This window comes from Copadichromis virginalis, linkage group LG3, assembly GCF_057382275.1.
Source record: "Copadichromis virginalis isolate Kocher_CV1m ecotype Utaka linkage group LG3, C_Virginalis_male_GT1.1, whole genome shotgun sequence".
In the NCBI taxonomy this organism is placed as follows: domain Eukaryota; kingdom Metazoa; phylum Chordata; class Actinopteri; order Cichliformes; family Cichlidae; genus Copadichromis; species Copadichromis virginalis.
Genome location: NC_140620.1, coordinates 12,255,444 through 12,281,217, shown reverse-complemented (window position 1 = coordinate 12,281,217; position 25,774 = coordinate 12,255,444). Strand labels below are relative to the sequence as shown.

The window sequence follows — 25,774 nt, the reverse complement described above, 5'->3', positions numbered from 1 at the left end:
ACTTCATCATTTCTTCACTACCAGACACACTGGACCCACTACAGTTCGCTTACCGTCCAAATCGTTCCACAGACGATGCCATCTCTCATCTCCTCCACACATCACTCACTCACTTGGACACTAGAAGGGGGAATTATGTTAAAATGCTCTTCATAGACTACAGCTCTGCATTTAACACCATAATTCCCTCCACACTCACCACCAAGCTGGAGCATCTGGGACTCAGCTCATCTATGTGTCAGTGGATCTCCAACTTCCTAACTGGCAGACCACAGGCAGTAAGGATGGGCGGACATGTCTCAGCCTCCACCACTCTCAGCACTGGAGCCCCCCAGGGGTGTGTTCTGAGCCCCCTGCTGTACTCTTTGTACACATATGACTGTGTGGCCACTACCAGCTCCACCACCATCATCAAGTTTGCTGACGACACCGTCGTGGTGGGCCTGATCTCTGATAACAACGAGACGGCCTACCTGAAGGAGATTAGGAATCTGGAGAACTGGTGCCAGAGGAACAACCTCCTTCTAAACGTCAGTAAGACAAAGGAGCTGATAGTGGACTTCAGCACTAAGCAGGAGAGGAACTACCAGATCCCCGTCATCAACGAGTGCCCAGTGGAGAGAGTGGACAGCTTCAAATACCTCGGAGTTCACATCATGCAGGACCTGTCATGGTCCTGTCACATCAACACCGTGGTGAAAAAGGCCCGACAGCGTCTCTACCACCTCAGACGCTTGAGAGACTTCCAACTGCCCTCCAAGGTGCTCAGGAACTTTTACTCGTGCACCATAGAGAGCATCCTGGCGGGAAACATCTTAACCTGGTTCGGGAACAGCACCATGCAGGACAGACGAGCTCTACAGAGGGTTGTGCGGTCAGCTGAGCGCACCATCCGCTCCGAGCTCCCTGACCTGCACTCAATCTACAGCAGGCGGTGCTGGACCAAGGCCAGGAAGATCGTGAAGGACCTCAGCCATCCCAACAACAGACTGTTCTCTCTGCTGAGGTCAGGAAAGCGATTCCGCTCCCTGAAGACCAACACAGAGAGACTGAGGAGGAGCTTCTTCCCGCAGGCGATACGGTCTCTCAATCACACCACCACACAGTACTGACCCACACATACAGTTCTTACACACACACTGGACTTTCTGGACTTTGGTTTTGCACAACACTGGTCACTATATTCTTCATTTCCGGTTAATACTTGTACAGCTGCTGTTATTGTGTATATATTTATTTATATTTAGATTTCTTCATACATTCTTATATAGTTCTATATTGTGTATTGTGTATTTTGTTGTACAGTTATTTTATTTTCAACTTTAATTTATATATTTATCTTTATCTTATTCTTCCCAGTTAAATTTACCCTTCATTCTAATTTGTGTTGTACAGTTATTTCATTTTTAACCTTAATTTATATTCTATTCCTTCCTAGTTAAATTTACCCTTTTTAATTTTTCATATTTATTTCCTATCTTATTCATAGCCTTTTCCTTTTTTTTGTTTTCTTTAGGTCACGAGCAGTTGTCCAAGCATTTCACTACATATCGTACTGTGTATGACTGTGTACGTGACAAATAAAATTTGAATTTGAATTTGAATTTGAATTTGAAGAGAAACAGTCCAGTCAGTAAAATTGCTAAAAAAATTGTTAAAACTTTGAATGTGTCCCCGAGTGCAGTAAGTAAGTAAGTAAGTAAGTAAGTAAGTAAAATTTTATTTATATAGCACATTTCTAGATAGAGATCACAAAGTGCTTTACAAGATATAACAGATTAAAAAGACAAAAATACAAACAAAGTTAGCAAAAGGCAGTTTTAAAAAGATGTGTTTTTAGCTGTTTTTTAAAAGTAATCAATGAATCAGCGGATCGTAAGTCCTGAGGAAGAGAATTCCACAGTCTGGCGGCCACAGTAGCAAAAGCTCTATCACCCCTAGTTTTCAGTCTCGTATACTGAATGACAAGTAGGCCCTGACTACTCGACCTCAGAGACCTACTAGGGGCATAGGGCTGTAAAAGTTCAATGATATATGGTGGTGCTTGTTGTTGAAGAGCCTTGAAAGTTAAAACCAAAATCTTAAACTGGACTCTAAATTCAACAGGAAGCCAATGTAACTGCATGAGCAACGGTGTTATATGTGAAAATTTAGAAGCTTTCGTCAAAAGTCTTGCTGCAGCATTCTGAACGATCTGCAGACGCTCCAAAGAACCTTTATTTAAACAAGTAAACAGGGAATTGCAATAGTCCAGTCGTGAAGAGATAAAAGCATGAATAACAATCTCCAGTTCGGTATAGGATATAATAGAGCTCAATTTAGAAATATTTCTTAAATGATAAAAGCAAGACCGAACAAGAGATTTAACATGACTATCTAACGTAAGAGCAGGATCAAGGATAATCCCTAAGTTCCTGACAGATGGTTTTACAAACGTTGAAAGAGGACCAAGAGCATTTATTATACTGGGTATATGTCTATCTGGGGCACATAAGAGGACTTCGGTTTTACTTTCATTTAGTTGGAGGAAGTTTTCAGCCATCCAGCCTTTAATGGTTTCCAAGCACACATTTAAAAGCCGCAGCTTAGAAGCCTCTTCCGGTTTAAAAGATATATAGAGTTGGATATCGTCCGCATAACAATGGTAACAAATATCCTCAAAAGGGCTCAGAATGTGCTGGAGAGGGAGTAAATAAACTAAAAACAGTAATGGCCCTAGCACAGAGCCTTGTGGCACACCAAAAGACAGGGACGCAGAAGATGATCTATACTTAGAAACTGCCACAGAAGAATATCGTTCAGAGAGATACGAGGAGAACCATTTCAATGCAGTCCCAGAGACACCAACCCAGTGTTTCAGCCTGTTAAGTAAAATATAGTGGTCAACAGTATCAAAGGCCGACGTAAGATCCAACATTAAGAGAACAGAACATTTACCTGCATCGCTTTGTAACAAAATGTCATTAGAAACTCTAAGAAGGGCTGTTTCAGTGGAATGAACTTTACGAAAGCCAGATTGAAATTTGTCGAAAATACTATAATTATCTAAAACTGCTGTAAGCTGCTTAGCCACGATCTTCTCTAGAATCTTAGCAATTAACGGAATTTTTGAGATCGGTCTATAATTGCTAGGGAGAGATGGGTCCAGCATAGGCTTTTTTAACAAGGGATGTATAACAGCAGTTTTAAAATAGGCAGGGACTATGCCCGAGGCCAAGGAGGTATTAATTATAGTAAGAATACAGGGACCAGTAGAGTAAAAGACATTTTTAAATAATGATGCAGGTAAAAAATCAAGAGAGCAAGAGGATAATTTTGTTGCACTAACTATTTTTCCCAGCTCTGGTAGTGAGACAGGTGAAAAACCTTCTAAAACAACAGGCCGAGCTGGCGTGGGAACAGACAGCGCAGACGCTGAAAAAGACAGGTTTTTCCTTATGTTGCTAATTTTTTCTAAAAAGAAAGCAAGAAAAGTTTCACAATCTTCAACAGAAGAAATAATAGCAGCAGGTGGAGCAGGAGTAATAATATTAGTAATAGTATCAAATAAAACTTTAGGATTACCTCTGCTCCTTGCAACCAACTGAGAAAAGTAAGCAGCCCTCGCAACTCTAATAGCATTGTTAAAGGAGGCTAAAAGATCCTTTAAATAGAGGAGATGAACATTTAAGTGAGTTTTCCTCCATAACCGCTCAGTTTTACGACAATTACGTTTTATAAGACGAATGTTGTCATTTAACCAGGGTACAGACTTGGAAACAGGCACAGGTCTCATTTTAATCAGACAGATTTCATCTAAGATCGAAAGACAATGATAATTGAATAGATCTATAGAAAAATCAACATCGTTTTGTGGGGATAATGTTAAATTAAAAACATCAGAGAACTTCTGTGCTGTGGAGGAGTCTAAAGTGCGGGAAATAACTGTCCGATGAACAGGAGACATAGGCTCATAAAAAGACATATTAAAAAAGACACAATAATGGTCAGAAATAAAAATGTCCTTAGAACAGATATAATCAATATTCAGACCCAAAGAAAAAACAAGGTCCAGTGTATGGCCTTTGTTATGTGTGGGGCCAGATACATGTTGGATAAAATGAAAAGAGTCCATGATACTGGTAAAACTCCTAGCAAAGCGGTCGGACTCATCATCAATATGTATATTAAAATCTCCCACAAGAAGCAATTTAGACAACCTCATAGTAGAGGACAGAAAATCACTAAACTCGGCTAAAAACGAGCTGTTTGGGCCAGGAGGGCGATAGACCAACGCACAGTAAAAAGGATCCTTCTTTCCAATTTTGATGAGCTGCAGTTCAAAAGACAGAAAGTGTCCAACTTTCACTGAACGGCAGTTAAAACGGCTCCGATATGCCACCGCGAGGCCTCCTCCACGACCAGATCCTCGAGGCTGGCTAATGACAGAGAAGCCATTTGGGCACATTTCAATAGTAGACGAATAATCCGACCCCCGTTGCCAGGTCTCAGTCAAAAACAGGAAGTCCAGATTTTTAGAAACAATAAAATCGTTAAGCACAAACGATTTATTCGTCAAAGATCGGGCATTAAAGAGCGCCATAGACAGCGGGGTGAAAACATTGTTGTTGGAAGAAGCTAGAGTTTCTCGAATTAAAGGGCGTAAATTCTCGGGATCAGACCCTTCACGTTCATATATTCCACTCACCGAGGGGATGAAAAGCCAGTCGGCAGGAGAGTCTGGATGAACCCTTCTGAGATAACACGGCCTTGGAAAGCCGGGCCTCCTATATCCAAGTAGGGCCTTGGGAGACAGATTCCTCTCCATATAGCTGTCATGTGCGTAGGCAACGGAAAACGCCCGACATCGCTTTCCAATTCGTCCCCGCCGCCAGAGGAGCCTAAGCTTCACCTGGATGCCCGATCTCTTTCCTCTTCTTCTCCGTAGTCTACGGGGAACGCTGAAAGCGCTGGCCGAAGATCCAGTCACAGGCAGAGGGTGGAAGGTACCAAAGGAGTGCGGAGAAAAGTGTGGAGAATGGAAAGTCCCACAAAAGGAAGGAGAAAAAACATCTTTGGCCGTCATTGACGAACGGATGGATAACAGCGTCAGACGATCGTAGACCAAGGTAGCCAGTACATCATTAAAACAGTTAAAAAACAGCAGAGTAGAAAGAAAAAACACGACAATAGAGCGAGACCAACTACACCCGGCAGCGGCGAAGCCAAACACAGGCGCCATCATGCAGTCACAAAAACCATCAACCACTTCAACGAAACAGGCTCTCATGAGGACCACTCCAGGAAAGGAAGACCAAGAAGATAAATTCATTGAAGTCACCAGCCTCAGAAATCACAAGTTAACAGCACCTCGTATTAGAGCTCAAGGATGGAGGGTCCGAAACAAAAAACAAGGAGCACAAGAGTCCAAAAATGCAGGAAAACAGATCAAAAACAAAACCAAACTAGAGCTCAACAAGAGTCCATGAAAAGTTCAGGGGGTCGACCCGGAGGTCGACAGCAAAAGAGCCAAAACAGTTCAGGGGGCCGGCCGTGCACACGGCAACGGCAGTGGTGCAGACAAAGCAAATCAGGAGGCCGGCCACACGGAAGGCAACAGAGCAGATCCGGAGGTCGGCCGCGATGCTAGCGGCGGCGACGAGCTCTCTCAGGAGGCCGGCCTCGACGGCCATGTCGCCCAACCAGAGGCCAGGAAAGTGGCCGGCAGAGGCGAAGCGGAACAGGATGAGCTGGAACTGATGATGGTGTGGCAACCGCAGGACCAGACAAGGCAGGACCAGATGAGGCAGGACCAGATGCTGAAGCTGGACCAGGCAAAGGCGAAGCTGAAGCTGGGCCAGGCGTGGATGAAGACACGGAGGCTGGACCAGGCGTGGATGAAGATACGGAGGCTGGACCAGCCGTGGATGAAGACACGGAGGCTGCTGCAGGCGTGGACGACGGTGATGGTTGAACGAGTAGAAACTGACCCAGAACCGTGACAGGTACTGAGAATGCTTAGGTATCAAAAAATGTAAGAAATTTTTTCATCTGTCATAACAATAAATACATGACTAAATATACTTATACCCCTTGCTTTTATGTTAGGGCTGTCAGCGTTGCACGTTGCACGACTTAAATGTGTTAACAGGGCCACCACGATTAACGCAATTACTGTCATGGAGCGCTGTGCGGCAGGCAGGAGTAGGACCCAAAATGCAGGACTCACAGGCACGAGGGAATAAACTCAAAAGGCAGCTTTATTGCGGAACAGAAGATGATAGGCGATACAAAACTAGACTGGGAAAAACTAACATAAGGCTCACTAGGAAACACGGGGGAATCACACACAGCATGAGGGACGACGTCACGCTGAACAGAGGGAGACGCAGACAGAAATACACAAAGGGTTAACGAGGGGAGTGGGAACACACGGGGAACACAGGTGACACTGATAATCATAACGAGACAGGGCGGGGTGAACTGAACACTGACGGGAGAGGTGAAACAGGAAGTACAGGAGGAGAGAGAGCACGAGTAGAACACCAACGTAACAGGCAGGGGAGGCATGGAATAAACACGAAAGGGGACGAGGGCTCATAAATACATAGAGGGCACACAGGGGGAAGAGAGAGCACGGGGAGAACTTAAACATAATGGGCAGGGGAAGCATGGAATAAAATACAAACATACAAGGAAACTAAGAACACTGGGCCAACATGGCCCAGGACCATGACAGTACCCCCCCCTCAAGGGCTGGCTCCAGACAGCCCAAACACAGAAAAACAAAACCAAACAGAAAACAACCCAGGGCGGGCGGCGGGGGCCCAGGACGGAGGGCTCGGAACAGAAAACAAAGAGCACAGAAAACACCGGAGCCCAAGAAAACAACCCAAAACACAGAGCAGTTCAGGGGGCCGACCGTGCGGAAGGCAACGGCGGCGACGCGGAAACAGTTCAGGAGGCCGACCGCGCGCAAGGCAACGGCGGCGACGCGGAAACAGTTCAGGAGGCCGGCCGTGCGCAAGGCAACGGCGGCGACGCGGAAACAGTTCAGGAGGCCGGCCGCGCGCAAGGCAACGGCGGCGGCGAAGGAGACGACGGAGCAGTTCAGGAGGCCGGCCGCGCGCAAGGCAACGGCGGCCCTCCAGTCCCAGGCGTGCCGGCCATGGCCCGGTGGGCGCAGGGCCAGACGAGGCAGCTGATGAGGATGCTGGACCAGACGAGGCAGCTGATGAGGATGCTGGACCAGACGAGGCAGCTGATGAGGATGCTGGACCAGACGAGGCAGCTGATGAGGATGCTGGACCAGACGAGGCAGCTGATGAGGATGCTGGACCAGACGAGGCAGCTGATGAGGATGCTGGACCAGACGAGGCAGCTGATGAGGATGCTGGACCAGACGAGGCAGCTGATGAGGATGCTGGACCAGACGAGGCAGCTGATGAGGATGCTGGACCAGACGAGGCAGCTGAAGAGGAGGCTGCGGCAGACGAAGGCTCTGAAGAGGAGGCTGCGGCAGACGAAGGCTCTGAAGAGGAGGCTGCGGCAGACGAAGGCTCTGAAGAGGAGGCTGCGGCAGACGAAGGCTCTGAAGAGGAGGCTGCGGCAGACGAAGGCTCTGAAGAGGAGGCTGCGGCAGACGAAGGCTCTGAAGAGGAGGCTGCGGCAGACGAAGGCTCTGAGGCCGGGCCAGGCGAGGTTGCAGAGGCTGAGGCCGGGCCAGGCGAGGTTGCAGAGGCTGAGGCCGGGCCAGGCGTAGCAGAAGCACAGGCGGATGTAGCCGGGCCAGGTGATGACGAGGCGGTCGCAGATGGCGGCTGGACAGGCTCCTCGGGCCCTCCAGCTGATGCGGCGTGAGGCTGAACGGGCCCCTCGGACCCTCCAGCGGAGACAGGAGGCTGAACGGGCCCCTCGGACCCTCCAGCGGAGACAGGAGGCTGAACGGGCCCCTCGGACCCTCCAGCGGAGACAGGAGGCTGAACGGGCCCCTCGGACCCTCCAGCGGAGACAGGAGGCTGAACGGGCCCCTCGGACCCTCCAGCGGAGACAGGAGGCTGAACGGGCCCCTCGGACCCTCCAGCGGAGACAGGAGGCTGAACGGGCCCCCCGGACCCTCCAGCGGAGACAGGAGGCTGAACGGGCCCCTCGGGCCCTCCAGCGGAGACAGGAGGCTGAACGGGCCCCTCGGACCCTCCAGCGGAGACAGGAGGCTGAACGGGCCTCTCGGACCCTCCAGCGGAGACAGGGAGGTGCTGGCCGGGCTCACTGGAACCCCCAGCGGACGAGGTAGATGGCGGCGTGGGAGCCGCGGAGTCCTGGATGAGCTCATCCGAGCTTCCAGCAGGAGCTGAAGTAGAGCCAGAGAGGTTTGGGACCCCTGGCTGAATGTTAAGCCGAACAGAAGACCGTATTGCTGTCGGGGACTGGGCCAATGGTTCAGGTGCGAGCTGAGCTGCTGGACACACGGGGACCTGAGCTGCTGGACACACGGGGACCTGAGCTGCTGGACACACGGGGACCTGAGCTGCTGGACACACGGGGACCTGAGCTGCTGGACACACGGGGACCTGAGCTGCTGACGGTGGAGGAGTAAACGACTGCACAGGGGACTGAACTGATGTCTGTAGTAACGGTGGTGGTGAGAGTGGAGTAGGAGTAGATGACTTCACAGGAGAATGAACCAGAGGTGAGTGCACAGGAGACTGAGCTAGAGGTGGTAGTGGTAGTTGAGGGGAAAGTGGAGCTGGTGATTGAGTGGATGACTGTGCTAAGGGATGCTGCACTGGGGACTGAGCTGGAGGTGGTAGTGGTAGTTGAGGGGAAAGTGGAGCTGGTGATTGAGTGGATGACTGTACTAAAGGAGGCTGCACTGGGGACACTGGAGACTGCACTGGGGACAGCAGGGCTGCAGGTGACTGCACTGGGGACAGCAGGGCTGCAGGTGACTGCACTGGGGACACTGGAGACTGCACTGGGGACACTGGAGACTGCACTGGGGACACTGGAGACTGCACTGGGGACACTGGAGACTGCAGTGATGGTTGTAAAGTTGGAAACCGAGCTGACGATAAGGCTGATGATTCCTCTGCCAACTGAGCTATTGACTGGGCTAGGGATTGAAATAAGGTTTGTAGGAAGTCAGGCTGTGGATGTGACTGTGCTATGGGAAGCGAGGCTGAATGTGGTGGAGGTGGCGACTGAGCTTCGGGCCGGGCGGCTAACAGAGCTTCGGGCCGGGCGGCTAACAGAGCTTCGGGCCGGGCGGCTAACAGAGCTTCGGGCCGGGCGGCTAACAGAGCTTGAGACGAAAATGGTGGTGGAGTTGGTGTCTGGGCTACAGGCGGCTTCTGAGCAGGAAACACAGGACACTGAGCTACAGGTGGCTGCTGAGCAGGTGACTGAGCTGAAAGCGGACGGGCAGCTGACTGAATAAACATAGCTCCAGAATAAACAGTTCCAGATGAAACAGTCTCGTGCTTAAAAGGTGCGGAGGTGAACTTAGAAACATTATGAGCCCTGGAAACACAGTCATATTCAAACTCGCTATTCGTTTCTGATGTGTTACGGACCTGAAAAACAGCGGACTCAGGAGCAGAATATTGTCCGAGCTGGTCCGACTTGGAAGTGGTATGGAAGAAACAGTTAGTGTCACTCACCACCGGAGTTTGCTCAGAAACGTTAGGGCGGCGGCGGCGTGAGCGCCGTTTTCGCCGAGAGGGGGGAGGAGATGAGCCGGGCCGCGAATCCTCCAGCGGACCGGGCTGAACGTCCTCCGACCCCTCACACTGGAGAGGCAGCTCCGGGCGGACGCCTACGGTGGAAACAAGGAAGTCCCGGATGTGGGGGTGCAGCGCGCCGAACAGCCACGGGAGTCCGGACACCATCCGCTGTAGACGGGCGGCTACGACCTCCCGGTGTTCGTCTCCTGGCAGCGCCTCCCACTCCTGACAGTGGTACTCCACCGTATAGATCAAATCCTCCCGGAGCTCAGCGGAGGGGTTGTGAGTTGCTGGGTCCATTACTGTTGACGTCGTACTGTCATGGAGCGCTGTGCGGCAGGCAGGAGTAGGACCCAAAATGCAGGACTCACAGGCACGAGGGAATAAACTCAAAAGGCAGCTTTATTGCGGAACAGAAGATGATAGGCGATACAAAACTAGACTGGGAAAAACTAACATAAGGCTCACTAGGAAACACGGGGGAATCACACACAGCATGAGGGACGACGTCACGCTGAACAGAGGGAGACGCAGACAGAAATACACAAAGGGTTAACGAGGGGAGTGGGAACACACGGGGAACACAGGTGACACTGATAATCATAACGAGACAGGGCGGGGTGAACTGAACACTGACGGGAGAGGTGAAACAGGAAGTACAGGAGGAGAGAGAGCACGAGTAGAACACCAACGTAACAGGCAGGGGAGGCATGGAATAAACACGAAAGGGGACGAGGGCTCATAAATACATAGAGGGCACACAGGGGGAAGAGAGAGCACGGGGAGAACTTAAACATAATGGGCAGGGGAAGCATGGAATAAAATACAAACATACAAGGAAACTAAGAACACTGGGCCAACATGGCCCAGGACCATGACAATTACGCTTTTTTTTTTTTTTACCTTAAAAAGGTTTACTTTTGTGTTTTTATTCCCTCTTCATATTTACTTGTTTAATGTTAAGCATGCAGTGTCTGGGAGGCGTTACCTGTAAAAAGTATTATTTAGACACTAAAAAATATACTTACAAGTCCTGTTTTAGGGGGACACCACAATACACTGCAAAATGTCCAAATGTCCCCGTATCCCAGGTACTGTGACAGGTCAACTGTCCTGATTTGTGATTGAGGTGAGAGACAAACGACCACGTATCCAAGTGCGTCAAAACAATGATTTTATTAAACACACGTGTGGAGGAAATACACCGTCACAATCCTCAGCATAAATCCCCCAAGAAAGCATACTAAAAATGTTTTTATACGTCAGAGTATCACGCCCCTTCAAAGCGTCAAAGCAGATACATAACATGCATAAGTTACAATAACCACAACTCTTCTGTTGACAACTTCTGACACATTCAAAAAGAACATTTTCTCTGTCTCCACGCCAGGTGCTTCCTGTTGATCTTATTGCTCTCGCTTATCTCTGGAACATCAGAAGCACATCCTACAAGAAACTGTCGCTTATGCAGGCACAAATGCAGTTACAAGCAAAATATGTCTGAACTCTTACCTAGAAATGAGTCTATATACTGTCTGTGTGTGCAAGCAAACTGTCTCGACCTCACTGCACTCTGTCTCACCTCTCACCTCGTCAGATAAAGCTTGTAACCTCTTACCAGACAGAAGGCCAACTCTTCTGTAAGCACATTTTGCAATATGTGTAATAACATAATTGAAACTATATGTGTAATATAATGAATAAATGTTTTAATCAAATGCCACTACTCAAAGCTTAATAAAAAAGGATATAAATGAATAAAAAGGATATAAATGAATAAGCGTTATATTAAAACTATATAACCCACCCCCGCACACACACAGAATGGTTTACAAAGAGATGATGTTGCTTTGGTACAACTAAGCTTCTCACATACCTTTGATATTAATAAACACACTGATGATTATGGTGTCAATAATAATGATACTCTTCACACATAATATCTCAGATGAAATGGGATAAAGGTCAAAATAATGATGATGATGATACTTTCCACAAAAGCAGACTGAAGTAGGTCAAAGGTCAAAATGGATGTAGTTATAAACAGTCAGCAGTGTGTTAGGTTTGCACAGAAATCAGTGAAGGACTTTACCCTGAAAAATTAAGAGTGTAGTGTAGAGTTTAATGGTTTTCACAGAAAAGGAGGAAGAAGAGATGGCTGAGATTCTGTGGCTAGTATTTCATTGGGGACTGGGGTTTCTATCAAATCACTTTGAGTGTCTCTGTGGTGATAACGTGTTCACAGCTGAAAATGACACAGGGGTCTAAATCTTTGGACAGTGGTTTGACAGCAAGAAGGAAAATGGTGGAGCAACTTTATTTGTAAAGACTTGCTTTATCGGCGCTGTGAACAGCCACTTTATTTCCTGCTTTGAACTGTTTGTTGTGACTTGAAAAAATCAGAGGTTAAAGCAGGGTCTAAAATCAAAATCGACAAACCTCCAGTCTGTATCCCTTCCAGTCAACTAGAACTGACCCTTGCCCTCCTGTTGCACATCTAAGACACGCCGGACTGAGTAGGCCGGCTTTCTGTGGATGAGCTGGGTGGGAGGCAAGGGGTCATAACGTGGGCACAGAGGACATGAAATCAACAGTTTTATTTGGGGCATGTGTAACATGGGATGAACCTGCATAAATGAGTGAAAGCTTGAGCATGACAGCTGTAGGACTTAGTACTTTGTCAATCTTGAACGTGCCGATGAAATGAGGTGAAAGTTTGCGAGAAGATGTCCAGAGGGGAATTTATCTTTTGCAGGCAGCCATAAGTCTTGTGGAAGTATTTAGGAGCCGGTGTATGCTGTTGGTTGACATAATGAAGCTGCTGTGTCACCGAACGAAGCAGGGCCTCCCGCGTCCATGACCAAGCCCGACAGTAGCACTGAAGGTGATGTTGTACGGCACAGCAATTTCAGTCTCCTGCTCTTGGAACAGCGGGGGTTTATAACCTAAAGATGCTTCAAATGGAGAGAGACCTGAAAGCTGAAGAAGTGAGTGTGTTGTGAACATATTCGACCCATGGAAAGTAAGTGTACCAGGAGACCGGGTTCTGGGTAGTGACACAGCGGAGAATGGCTTCTACCTCCTGATTGAGGCGCTCAGTCTGAGAATTCGTCTGAGGGAGATATCCTGAACTGAGATATGGCTTGGCAGTTTATTTTGTGTTTCAGACATTTTCTTTCTGAATGATTTGTAAATTCTTATTTTTGTGTCACACCACTGATAGGAGGCCCTTATTGAAGCTGCAAATTGCTGGTGTGTTTCTGCAGTAACTACAGAGAGAAAAGAGGACAAATTTTTTCACGTTTTGAATATATTCAAAACTTCTGTTTTCCTTATTCAAAGCTGAAAGCCCAAAGTGGGCGTAACCTTGGTGGTCTGGTTTGCATGCACCTTAGTGTGTGTAGAGATGAGATGTATATGTGAATCAATAAACTATTTTACACTGAACCATGTCTTTGTCTGGAGTATAATGGACCTGGGTGCCTCCTTGGTAATCAGCATAGTTTTGAACTAGATATGGGTGAAACTGGAAGAAATTCCCTGGGTGGCGCTGTCAGGTTTTTTCTTGTAAGAGTAAAGCTTTTGAGCTCGCAGTCACCACACCACCACCTTGGCATGTGTGCATCATGATCGTGTTCCCTTTTTTTCCCTCTCATCATTGCTCCCTCACATTGCCACACATGTACACCAGCATATTAAATGGGAATTATATAACAGAAGAGATGCTTACTGTTTGATCTAGAAGCATTTGAGTGAGAGTAGTCCCAACCCAAAGGCTGACTGACTGCCATTATGATTTCGCAGAATACTTTTAGAATAGAATAGAATTAGAATAGAATTCAACTTTATTGTCATTGCACATGCACAGGTACAGGGCAATGAAATTACTTTTGGAGAAAAGCATCAACAACAATCCCCTGAAAACATTTTTAACACTTTGAAAACATAAACTGTCACATGTGTAGAGCAACTTCTTTGAATATTCATGAATTTAAAGTATGCAGTATAAAGTTTAAATTTTTCAGTTTCCAGTCTTAACACAGAAGAATGTTCATTGTTTTAAAGCTGTGTGCACACATATTTGAATTTGTAAACAACTTGGACTTTTGACCTACATAAGATTACCATCTGTTAGTGTATTGTTTTTAAATAATAATGGCTTTTCCGGACAAAGCGCATTGCTTACTTTTGAACCATCCTGTAAGTGAAATCAAATTACAAGTGGTCATTTTTGTAACTTTCCACTACAGACACAGACAATTTAAAAGTAATTAATCCAGGCCTTCAAACCACAATGTTTCTATTTGAAGGTGAGCAGATAAAGACACTACCAACCAGAGTATACCATTACAGTTTTTTACAGTCGCTAACAAGCGCCTACCCATACTTCAGATACTTTTTCTAAACTCTTAACACAGACCCACACCTACAAAACACAATTGGCCAAATGGATAATATCCTTCCCAAAAATACACTTTGTTAAATATATACTAACTCCTCATTTCAAAATTAGAACACATCTTTCTCTGCACACACTAACTGTACAAAAACACTATAAATCTGACTCAAAATGAAATTAGTCTGTCAAAGAATAACACTTGTTTTCACTTCACAAGGTACATGCAGTCAATCAAAGTACACCAGGTTTCAAAATACTGGCTATTATTGACATTACAAAAACTGCATAGACTTTTATGTTTCAGTGTCACAGGTATTTGCATGCGAAACATGCAATCCACCATATTGACACCAGAAATGTCTTGGTTGGTAACTGTATGTCCACATGTACAGTAATGTTCACATTCAAAAGCATTCCAGTAAAAAGCAAACAAGTTTTTGTTTCTTTACTGTTTACCACAGGAGGTACAGTAGAAACACGGTATGATAGGACAGAGAAAGTTTTACAGTATTGCTTACAGTGAACAAAATATCCATGAAACACACAAGAGCATTCTGAACAAAAAAACAACAGCAAAAAGCCAAGATAAAAAGGGGGGGAGGGGGGCTAAAAAAAAGGCAAAAAAGTTGCATCTAATCTCTGCGATCTTCAGGGTTAGGCCACATGTTTTCATCAACATCACATCTGATGTCAGCCAAGTCGATGCACCTGGGATAAAACCGCCTGGTATGTCGGATCCACCCTTGGCAATCGTCAACTGTGATGTCCCTGGAGCCAGCATCCATGGCTTCAAGGAGGGACATCTGGTCATGTGGCTGATGGTCATAAACCTTCCACCGCCATGCAGAAAAGAACTCCTCTATGGGGTTGAGGAAAGGTGAATAGGGTGGAAGGAAGAGACTCACCAGTCTTGGGTGGACTTCAAACCATGTTGTTATTGCTTGCGAGTGATGGAAAGCCACATTGTCCCAGGTAATTACAAAGGTCCTCATGTTTTCACCCTCCTGACCCTGCTCTGGAACCAGGCGCTGGTGGAGATCATTGAGAAAGGCAAGCAAGCGCTCTGTATTATAGGGTCCAACCTGACATCTGTGAAGGAGTAATCCTGCATTTGCAATTGCTGCACACATGGTAATGTTTGCCCCTCTCTGTCCTGGCACATCAACTGTGGCCCTTTTTCCAATTACATTCCGTCCACGTCGACGCCTTTTGGCCAGATTGAATCCTGCCTCATCGATGTCTATGAATTCATGAGGGGCCTGGTTGGCCTCCAATTCCATAACTCTCTGAAACAAAGTTTATGTAAGTCATGTTAGTACTGTATACCATACTGTACTGTAACCTAGTATTGTGTAGGTTACCTACTTGCAAAGTGCAAAGCTTATAGAACTGGACATTGGATTGAATATACACTGTACCTGGACATATTGTCGTCGTAGCTCCTTGACCCTCTCACTGTTCCTCTCAAAGGGAACAGTGTAGAGCTGCTTCATCCGCACTCTATGTTTGGACAATGTCCGCGAAATGGTTGTGAGGCTGATTCTATCGATATTGTCGAATATCTCATGGTCCGCCACAATTCTGGTTTGTATTTCACGCAGTTTTATTGCATTATTTGCAGTAACCATTTCCACAATGGCAAGCTCCTGATCATTACTGAGGAGCTTTCCTCTTCCCCCAGAGGGTGGAAGACGTTGCATTCTTTAGAAAGACAGACAATTCAACATATGCATTACTGTATGACCATATTGACATGTCAAGTGAGAATAGGAACAATCCATGTAAAATGCAATACTTACCTGTTGGTTTGTTGAAAGGTGCGTATAATGGAGGCAACCGTTGACCGCCTCAAATTGGGCTGCACTCTTTCACCAGCCTCTCTTAGTGAAAGACCATGGTTGATTACATGGTCAATGATAGTGGCACGGATTTCATCACTGACTACTGTTCTTGCAGCCCTTGGAATGCCACCACCACGCATTCTTACACCTATACCTTGCCCTCTCCTTGGGCCTGCTCTTCTCTCTGGGCCCCTTGCTCTTACTCCTCCTCGACCAGACATTACAGTGTTTGTCTTTTTTTTGTTTCCAAAAACATCACTCCTCAAGGTCTTGCCTTATGAACCCCACTGAGTCTAAGCCAGAATGGAAGAAGGTGTGGTTGGCCCAATTTACCCAACATAAATCAGCTGTGTGTCAATTATTCAATTATTTGTTTGTTTACAGCTGAGATATATTTTTGATATTGATATTGTTTTTGTACTGATATCATTGCAGGGGCAGAGGTTTTTATACTGTATCTACGGTTTGGAATATTGTTTTTGCTATTGTGGGATGTTGTGTGTTAACATTCGTAGATACTACAAGAACAGTCCATAGTTTTGTTGGGAGGTATAACTTGTCTGTTAAGAAAATGTAAGCATTGTGGAAATGTGTTCACTGACTGCATATTGGGTGAACACGACATGAAATGTGTGAATGGTATGGCCACAACAGACCGATCCTGTGCTAATTGTGTTTAGAGTTTTGCAAATGTGACAACTGTTTGGACAAACGCTTGTTAGCGACTGTAAAAAACTGTAATATACTATGCTATTACTTGATATATGACCTGGCAGTAAATACTGTACATTAGAGGATCACCTAGGCAACCAGAGCAACCAGTCGTCAAATGGGAGAGCAAAGCCTCCACAGAACCTTCTTGGAGTAAAACCACCGCAGCATCCCGACTGCAGGGTGACAGAGCTGCAGTTGTTCTTACAGTTTTTTCTGATTGCTTAAGCACATTTTTTGTAACTATTGGCTAATTTTGCAAAACTCTTCACACAAATAAGAAAACCTGTCACCCAATCATCAAAACATTGTAGTTCTCTTGCAAAAGCAAACACAGCTAGATTAACTCTTCACACCTTCGTAAAAATGGTGTTTCCGTATCAAACAGTACACACAAGCCATCATCTACTAAGCACACAATGCGCCAACTGCACACTGATGGTATGAATACAAAACACATCTGGCTTTTGCTTTCTCTGTGCACAAGGTAGGCTATGTCAGTGTGAGCTCATACTTCTGTCATAGATCCATAAGCATAGAGGGATCCAAACTTCAAGTACTGGTGTTTATTCAAACACATCAAAACAAACATAAGTGTTCATTTCCAAGTATAGGATTATTTGCAATCGCCATAATGACTATATGGGTTACTTGGTCTGCAGTGAACATGTTTCCTCTGCCCCCAGCATCTGGTCATCTAGCAATTCTGTAAAGTAACAATTTCAGTATTTTTACATCAATGGTATTGGTGTGTTTCTCATTGGCATATGACAGTGCTACAAATCTTTGTGCAAAGTGACTGTACTAACCGATTCCCATTTCAAAATGTCCTTATGGTGCTTGCTACAGTGTAGCGGCTCGAGTTAGGCTGGACCCGTTGGCCAGCTACCCTCAGGGTCATTCCACGGTTGATTACATGGTCCACTATTGTAGCTCTGATGTCATCAGCAATTCTATTTCTTACTCTTCCCTTCCTCTCCCCCCTCCTCATCTTCCTCTCCCCCTCCTCGTCTTCCTCTTGCTCCTCCTTGTCCTTGTCGTCCTCTTCATCCTACTTCTTCACCTCCACGTCCTCTTCCTCGGCCTCCTCTACTTCTCACTCTTTCTGCTCCCTCCATTGTACTCCGCACACACAGCTTACCTGTATTATAGTGCTTAGGCTGATTGCAAAGTGAACTAATTATCTAAAAAAGTTTTCACATGTGAAAGTGTGCCAGACAGTTGGCAAATTAGTGTTAATGATAGCCATACATGTGTATACTTTTGCTAGGAGTGTGTTGGAAATTTGGTAATTGAGTGTTGTGCAGTGAATTGTGCCTACAGTTTTGCAAAGTGTGTGTTACAAAATTGCAAACTGAGTGCAAAGCAGTTTTTGTGCTTTTAGTTTTGCAAACTCAGTGAGTGGTTTTGCTATAAGTCTGAATAGTTTTAGAGATTGTGCTACAGGAATCACAGTTAGGGTTTAAGCATTCAGAAAAAACTGTAACTGCAGAGCAGTGGTGTCAAGCACAAGATCTGGGGGCCATAATTGGACCGGCAAATAAATTCAACCCACCAAAGAGGTTTGGAAAGTTTTCTTTTTATCTGTAACTGACTTTTACATCCCTGCTGCAGAACAGTAAATTACAGTTTTTCTCAAATGCTAAGACAAAAAAGCCAATCCCCTAAACCAAATGACCAGTTGTCTAAACACATTTACTAAATCTAACCATCATTTACCAATATCATAAACACATGTCACATGAAGACACAATTCACAGAACACAATCCTCTGTTGTCATAAATCTAAACACATCTTTCCTTGCTAAAACACAAGTTGCAAAAGAACTCTGCTCATATTCTCAAATGAAAGCTCATGTGATGCAACATGCTTGCCACAGTCAGCAATATTTAAACACAATGAACACACCTGCCGTCATTCATTACACACAACGACTCAAAATTGAAGACACTTGTTGCTAATGCTGTGACCACATGTATAAAAGCAAGTTCAGAGTGCACAGTATGCTGAAGAGTCCAAACAAACACAAAGGATGAAGGCAGAGTCAGGGGAAGAGGAATTCGATGCAGAGGAGGGATAAGAGCTGGCCCTGGAAGAAGAGGAGCAGGCCAACGAGGAAGAGGAGTTCTAATGAGAGGAGGAAGAGGAGCAGGCCAACGAGGAAGAGGAGGAGGCCAACATGGGAGAGGAGAAGGTCCAGGAGGGAGATGTTATGGAAATTTTAACAATAACCTGCAACACACCCAGTGAGCTTGATTTGAAGTGGGTCTGTGCTCTTCACTCATTTAGGCCACAGATTTATTTAGTTTTCCTTTTTCCCTTTATCATAAAACATGTGACATGTTGTCATGCACTTCACAAAAGAAGTTTGTTCTGACGTATTCAGAGTTGTGTATCTAGGTACAGGATTCACTCGCACATCAAAACAGGAAACTCAGTGTTTTAGAGTCTCCACTCAACACACAACAAACTCCAACACATCTCATTCACTCGTGCTAGAATTCAGTCACCTTTCATTAATCTAAGAACGATCAACTAATTTGCATATCAGCTATTAACCCACTAAGTTGACAGGACGATAGAAAAGCATGTTCAAAATAGTATCACAAAAATAGAATTTCCCTCATACAGTAAATTACTTGTGCTGCATCAATCAAGCAGGAAGCTTCTCCCAATTTACTATATCAACAACTAAATTTATTGTCTGATCACTGGTTGGTCAAACCAGATTTTTTTTTCCCACAAAACTTAAACTGTTGTCCTGCAACCTAGAGAGTTAATTGTCAACATTGGACAAATTCATCATTTGATAACAAGTGTCTGTTAAATTGACACTATTTTAACACTGATGAAAGATAACAAGCTGATCTTCATTGCATGTGTTTTTGTGTTATTAGGCAGGTTTAATGCATGTCTGTGGAGCTGCATCTCCAGCAGAGCATGTTCTTAAAGCTGCCTTTCCTACACACTTCTCTGCTATTATTTGATCATTTCTTAACTAATGTGCTATGAGTCCACTGGTCTTTGCATCACTTCTCATCACACTAAGTGACTTGGACGAGATGAAAATAAATTTCCTGTTGTTGTAAACTATTTTTTGCAACTTTTTTGTATTTAAAGTTTTGAGGGATAAGCCTCTTAAATTTCTCCAAGTAGAAATATATCTAAAAAAAAACAAAAACGATTTTCAATTTTTTTGTAGTTTATTGCACTTTTTTGCAATTAATGTAGTTACTATGGACTTAATGCATACATTATGCATTATGCATAATGCATTATTAAAATATGGGCTATATAAAATCAAATCAAATCAAATCACTTTTATTGTCACATCACATGTGCAGGCACACTGGCACAGCACATGCGAGTGAAATTCTTGTGTGCGAGCCCCACAAGCAACAGAGATGTGCAAACACAACAACACAAACGAGCAAAATACAAGAATGGCTAATCTGAAACTAATAAATATATGTACAATATATAATAGTATATGCATTTCTGGATGTGTATACTAAATATTTTCCTACGTGTGTGTGTGTGTGTGTGTGTGTGTGTGTGTGTGTGTGTGTGTGTGTGTGTGTGTGTGTATACACATTTTTACAAATTAAATAGTAAAAAAAAAATAATAATAATAATAATAATAATAAAATATATAAAATATACAGAGTTGAATATGTGCAAAACAAGTGGCATTTATATACAGTGTGGAGTGCATAATGTTGAAGTTCCAGTAGTGAAGCTGAGGTGTCTATGACGTGTTCAGCAGTCTGATGGCCTGATGGAAAAAGCTGTCTCTCAGTCTGCTGGTTCGGGACCGGATGCTGCAGAACCTCCTTCCTGATGGAAGCAGTCTGAACAGTTTATGGCTGGGGTGACTGGAGTCCTTGATGATCCTCCCCGCTTTCCTCAGGCAGCGCTTCCTGTAGATGTCTTGGAGGGAGGGAAGCTCACCTCCAATTATCCGTTCAGAGCACCGCACTACTCGCTGGAGAGCTTTGCAGTTGTAGGCGGTGCTGTTGCCATACCAGGTGGTGATGCATCCAGTGAGGATGCTCTCAATGGCACAGTGATAGAAGGTCCTGAGGATGCGGGGGCTCATGCCGAATCTTTTCAGTCTCCTGAGAAAGAAGAGGCGCTGTTGCGCCTTCTTCACTGTTTTGTTTGTGTGTACTGACCACGTAAGATCCTCAGCCAGATGTACACCAAGGAACCGGAAGCTGCTCACTCTCTCCACAGCAGCGCCGTTGATGGTGATGGGGGTGTGTACTTCTCTGCACCTCCGGAAGTCCACTATCAACTCCTTTGTCTTTGCGACGTTGAGGGTGAGATGGTTGTCTTGACACCAGTGGGTCAGGGCGCTGACCTCCTCCCTGTAAGCCGTCTCATCACCGTTGGTGATAAGACCCACCACTGTAGTGTCGTCCGCAAACTTCACAATGATGTTGGAGCTGTTAGTGGCTGTGCAGTCGTAGGTGTAGAGTGAGTACAGGAGAGGGCTCAGTACACACCCCTGTGGTGCACCAGTGTTCAGTGTGATGGGGGATGAGGTGATGCTGCCCAGTCTGACCACCTGGCATCTGTCAGACAGGAAGCTAAGGATCCAGCTGCAGAGGGAGCTGCTCAGTCCTAGATCCTGCAGTTTCCTGTCCAGCTTCGAGGGAACGATGGTATTGAATGCTGAGCTGTAATCTACAAACAGCATCCTCACATACGTGTCTCTCTTCTCCAGGTGTGACAGGGCAGTGTGTAGTGTCAGGGCTATGGCATCATCAGTGGACCTGTTGTGGCGGTATGCAAACTGTAGAGGGTCCAGTGAGTCGGGTAGTGCAGAGCAGATGAAGTCCCTGACCAGCTTCTCGAAGCATTTGCTTACGATGGTGGTCAGGGCTACAGGTCGCCAGTCGTTCAATGAGGAGATGGTGGAGGATTTGGGTACAGGGACGATGGTGGCCATTTTGAAGCAGGCTGGGACTACAGACAGAGAGAGGGAAAGGTTGAAGATGTGCGTGAACACTCCAGCCAGCTGAGCCGCGCATGACCTGAGGACGCGGCCGGGAATCCCGTCCGGACCAGTAGCTTTGCGTGCGTTCACCTTCCTGAAGCACTTCCGCACATCCTCCTCAGACACAGTGTGCGCACTGACGTCATCCGCGGTGCGCACACTGTCCGGTCTCATGGTGTTCGCTGTGTCGAATCTAGCGTAGAATACGTTTAGATCCTCACACAGAGAGGCCGTGGTCTGCGGTGTGCTGGTTTTCCCTCTAAAGTCTGTGATCGTGTTTAGTCCCTGCCACATACTCCGAGGGTTGTCAAACTGTTGTTCCACCCTGTCCCTGTACTCACGTTTGGCTGCTTTGATCGTCTTCCGGAGTTGGTAATGTGCGTGTTTGTAGTCCGATGTGTTCGTGGAGGCAAAGGCGGTGTTCCGTGCCGCCAGTGCCGCGCGAACATCTCCGTTAATCCAGGGTTTTTGATTTGGGAAGGATTTGACTGTTCTGGATGGGACTACATCTTCCACGCATTTCCTGATAAATCCACAGACTGAGTCTGTGTATTCATCAATGTCTCTGGCGGCCACGTGAAACATTTCCCAGTCCGCGTGATCAAAACAGTCCCGCAGCGCAGACTCCGATTGGTCCGTCCAACAGTGCACCGCCCTCCGGGTTGGAGCTTCCTGTTTCAGCTTCTGCCTGTAGGCGGGCAGGAGCAGGATGGAGCAGTGATCTGATTGGCCGAATGGGGCGCGGGGGAGGGCTTTGTACGCATCCCGGAAAGAGGTGTAACAGTGGTCGAGTTGCCGATTTCCACGTGTGTTGAAAAGGATGTGTTGATGGAGTTTTGGTGAGACTTTCTTCAGGTTTCCCTTATTAAAGTCTCCGGCTGTGATAAACGCTGCCTCTGGGTGTGCGGTTTCCTCGCTGCTGATCGCGCTGTACAGTTCCCTGAGTGCACGGTCAGTGTCGGCTTGTGGGGGAATGTAAACAGCCGTAATAATCACTGCTGTAAATTCCCTCGGTAGCCAGAATGGCCGGCACTTAATCATCAGGTACTCCAGGTCCGGTGAGCAGAAGGATTTGACCGGGTGCACGTTCGCATAATCACACCAGCTGTTGTTGATCATGAAACACACACCACCGCCTCTGCTTTTCCCAACTGCTATAACAGTTGTATTGATGTATAGCAACTTGAAATGCTCCCAAAAATGACAGTATGTAAAAATATAAAGTAAGCTGTGGCAGACTTGGTTCTATGGTAGGTCTTAAAGGGTTAAACTATAACTTTCTTCCGACCGCTGCATGTGGAAAATTGATTCAGGTCTGATTCAGTTTTTGTGAACAATCCTTTCTTAAAAGCAGAAAATGAGATTGTAGTTGTTTTTGGCTGATAAACACAAAACCTTTTTCCTATTATTATTTTTCATCTACAATGTAAATTTTGTCTCTTTTTTACTCCTTTTTTTCCCTTTACAATAGCTGGTGACCTGCAGAATCACCGCTCTCACAATCAGAGGCAATTACTTTTACACAGCGCACAAAAACACCGTGACGTTAGACACATTCACACTCACTTTTTTCATCTATGTAAATAAATCATTTGGCCAATGGCATGTGCCATGGTGATCCATAAATATGATCACAAGTTTATTTAATTATTTTCAACCCAACAAAACAAATAACAAAAACATGATGCTGATGCTATGAACACTCTACACACATGAGTCAAGATGCAGAAAAACTGCTGCGCATCTGAAAGAAGAAGCTGAACTCACAGAAACGCTGCACACTCCAGTTATCACAGTTATCATAGTTCTGTTTCCCTGTCTTTGAAGAGCTCTCAGACAGCTCTCGATCTGATAATGTGTAGCTTGCTCATCAGCTCAGAAGAGACCGCAATGCAACCTCACACAGTGGTTGCGTGCTTTTCCCCACACAGTGGCAAAGACTTGCACTTTCATATTCAATTCAGCTTCTCCATCATGTAGTTTTCAGCTGCTTCATACAGGGTTCAGCATATTAGTTGTTTTCATAGGTGTGCTCTATATCTCAGCAATGGCTCATAATAAGACGACAGTCTTTCACACAGGTCAAGTGCCTCTATGCACATCATTAGTTTAAATATTTACCTATTTTTACTTCATCTCATATGTCATTGTACCGAATTTGAGCAACCCTAAGCTTAATGCAGATTACTTTTGACAACTGACACAGATGTACACAAACAACACAAAATAGGCCTATAACTTTCCCCAGCCTTCGTGAACCCGCACGGCCGTGGAGCTCCTGGACTCGCGTGTACCCGCGCAGTCACTGAGCTGCACCTGCCTGCGTGAAACCGCACGGCATAGGCATCGCTCTCTTTTGATTATAAGCCTGCGATTAACTGCACGGCTCAGGTCCGCGTGAAACCCGCGCGACTGTACTCGCGTGAACCCGTGCAGCTAAGGAGCCGTCGCTATCTTTTATTTAAATACTTTGCGCTGCCCGAGCGAAGTCCAGCATAAACGTCTGTCACCCACTGACGCACTCTTGGTTGCTTAGGAACCCATGATAACAACAACAGCCCGTGTCACAGACCACGTGTTCTGCTCCGCACCCACTCACACAAACACACTCAAACACAACAACAACAACACAAAATAGGCCTACCCCGGACTCACACCGGACCGCTCGGGACACTAACCCAATCTTTCGGGACCCTAACCCAGTTGTGGGACCCTAACCCAGTTGTGGGACACTAACCCAGTTGTGGGACCCTAACCCAGTTGTGGGACACTAACCCAGTTGTGGGACACTAACCCAGTTGCGCGACAAAACCCAATGAAGGGACGCTTGGGACACAAACCCCTTGGGCCCTTGGGCGATTTTACCAAAACTTCTTTTCCGGGACCCTAACCCAGTTCTGCGGTTATAGAGTCGCTCTCTCAACTTACTCAGCGTTGCTTAGGGTGTAATATCAGCCTCGAATCCCGCCAATCGTCATTCATCGAGGAGAAAAGACAGACAGCTAATCCACCGGCCCGATGACAAATTCTCACGTCTCGGGACTTTACTACAGGAACTTCCTGGCTGACGTCAGTCTTTCAGCGTGTCTCTTCTCCCCTCGGTGAATGTCGACTCCAGGGCTCCGGCTCTCGAAGGACCAATTAATGATAGGTTTGTAGCTTGAACCTATTCGCTGGAACGTTGAAGACAATATAATTACACAGCAAGCAAGACACGAGTAGGCAAAGTTCTTCATGTTTCTCGTGCACGGGAGAGAACCGGACAAACGCCGTTCCTTCGCTTGACCCCAGTTGCTCTAGTCCGCTGCCCTATAACACTGCTCTTTTATTGAGGTTACATGAATATGCATAGGTTCATTAACATATGACATCTAAATACAAACAAAGAATACCTTGCCTGTGTGTGTGTATGTGTGTGTGTGTGTGTGTGTGTGTGTGGGGGGGGGGGGGGGGGGGTCAGAGTATGACCCCATAAATGACTTCCCTAAACCTGCTGGTCTGGAAGTCCAGCAGTTCATCTAAACAAAAGGCTCTTAGACTAAAACAGACATAGATACGTTTATCCTACCATAAAACAATAAGACAAGGTACGACCTCTCCCATGCTCCCAGAGTGCTCTCTAATGCACACAAAGTTTGCAGACTATCAAGGATCAAACCTCTACCAATCTAAAACTAATTATAAAACTCTAAGCATATATAAGTAGATATTTCTAAGCATAAATGACAATCAACAATACAAAACCTAACAAACAAGTTTGTATTATAATGTATGGTGTTTTCATGTTTGTTGGTTTGTTTTAATTTTGTTTTATTTTGCGGGCTGGTTATTAGATGCTGCTCCAGCCACCCAGAGAATCCCCCACCGCCCCGCCATCTCTTCCCTGTGCCGCAAGCAGCAGGCGAACCTCGCAAATAAAGGGCACCCTTACTCCCAGCAAATGGCTGTAAGAACACCGATCGGTGCCTATGCCATCCCCAAAATGCGCTGGCTGTCGGGGCAGCATGAGTACGAGCAACACTTTTCTTTTTGCTGCCGCCCCCGACCACGATGCCACCCCAGGCAACCGCCCGTGTCGCCCGTATCAAAAACCGCTACTGGATATAAACCAAGTGTAGG

At 45.9% G+C, this 25,774-nt stretch overlaps 1 long non-coding RNA gene across 1 annotated transcript; it reads right to left on the bottom strand.

Annotated features, from left to right (window-relative positions):
* Positions 1 to 14,530: 14,530 nt before the first annotated feature.
* LOC146712815 (uncharacterized) lies at positions 14,531 to 16,284 on the bottom strand. Its single transcript, XR_014919260.1, has 2 exons — positions 15,519 to 16,284; positions 14,531 to 15,386 (listed from the first exon to the last, which is right to left on the bottom strand). It is a non-coding gene; the product is annotated as an uncharacterized LOC146712815 (long non-coding RNA).
* Positions 16,285 to 25,774: the final 9,490 nt, after the last annotated feature.